This window comes from Scyliorhinus torazame, chromosome 5, assembly GCF_047496885.1.
Source record: "Scyliorhinus torazame isolate Kashiwa2021f chromosome 5, sScyTor2.1, whole genome shotgun sequence".
Taxonomy (NCBI): domain Eukaryota; kingdom Metazoa; phylum Chordata; class Chondrichthyes; order Carcharhiniformes; family Scyliorhinidae; genus Scyliorhinus; species Scyliorhinus torazame.
In genome coordinates, this window is record NC_092711.1 from 217,201,886 (window position 1) to 217,203,439 (window position 1,554).

At 53.1% G+C, this 1,554-nt stretch overlaps 1 non-coding gene across 1 annotated transcript; it reads right to left on the bottom strand.

Moving 5' to 3' along the window:
• Positions 1-694: 694 nt before the first annotated feature.
• On the bottom strand, positions 695-894 carry LOC140422835 (U2 spliceosomal RNA). Its single transcript, XR_011947623.1, has one exon. It is a non-coding gene; the product is annotated as a U2 spliceosomal RNA (small nuclear RNA).
• Between the last annotated feature and the right edge of the window lie 660 nt (positions 895-1,554).

Sequence of the window (1,554 nt, forward strand, 5' to 3'; positions counted from 1 at the left end):
AGTTCACTCTATGTTTTAAAAAGCTAAATTTGAGTTCATAGATTAAACATTGTTTTGCTTTAAAAAATACTTTTCCATTTCTGCTGTACCACACCTGTAAAGTGGGCCATGGGCTCCCCATACCACAATCTATTAAAAGTTGTGGGTCAGGTGAACTCCATGATACACTTTGGGGTTCTCTAAACCCTGGCCCACAACACATGCAACACTGTGCAGATCGCGCCATCACTCGTGAGGCGTACTGGCTGTCGGGAATCCCAGTGGAGGCCTCGCCTGGGATCTAACCAGCCACGTTTCACCCCGATTCCGGCGCGATGCAGCCAGTAAATCACGCCCTAAGTGGGCCTGAATACCGGTGTGGATCTCACCCAAAAAGCCGTCAGGAAACACCCTGCCAAATTCCCCCAAAATGACACTGAAGGCGTGATTTTCCTGCCTCGCTACACTCTCACTCGAGTGTAATGAGGCTGGAGAATGGAGGGAGAGGCCGAAAGCGTGAACGGCGCCAAACAGTTTGCGATGTAATCGCCCCGCGACCGTAAACGGAATTGGGATCTCGCCGTAGCGAGGCGAGAAACCAATTATAACCACTTGAGCCCTATTTCCATACAACTATCCAATGGCCTCCCGTGATTCATCGGCCTCTCCAGCAAGTGGTCACACTGGTGTTGATTAGTACTCCTTTTTTTAAAATTACTTTTTCTGAGTTGCAAAGCCAGGGCTCAGAGTGCGGACAGGGGCGAACCCCTAATGCAGCTCCTTGCCTGCTCCAAAAACCAATTCAAATTCAAATTGAATCCAATTCATGCTCCCCACAAGAGAGATATACCAGACCTGAGCCAAAAGGCAGAGCAGATACTACGCTTGATCTTAGCCAAAAGGCCGAGAAGCGATGTACTCCTTTTTAAAAACGTGAAACAGGGAAGGGCTTCTGCAGGGAGCCGAGGAGGTGGGTAGCCATCTTTTTCACAGACAAAGGGCCCGGGGGCACTGGTCTTGCCACCCCAGTGCTCGGTGGGAGAGGGGGGCCCTCGTCTGGGGTGGGCACCACATGCAGATGTCAGCGGCATGCGAAGAGGGGAAGGGGGAGTGGGCAACTGCACAGGGCACCAGAATGCCAACCCCTGGATCATGTGTACCCATCCCGGGAGCGACCCTCCCCCTGTCCGTCTGCCTCACCGACCACCCATAAACCCCACCGACTGTCGAGGCCTTTCTCCATGTGGCTGATGGTAATGCTAATAGGGAATTGGCAATCATGGTTACGTGAGCACGTCAAACAACCAAAATGGATTCCCGTGGGTGGGAGGGCCATGTAGCATGTGGGATTCATTGCCTAGCATCCCAATCAGACGTGATGCCTCGGCACAGTGCTTTAACACTGCGGGAATCATCACCACACAGGCAGCAGCCACCAACCGAACACCAGGAGATGGGGCACAGCTCCAGGGGACATGCCCATGGCCAGTGGGTGGGTGGGTGAAATGGCGAAGGGACCAGCGCCTGGTCCAGGTCACATTATGCACACATGTCGCCTTGCACTCACCGGGTCAA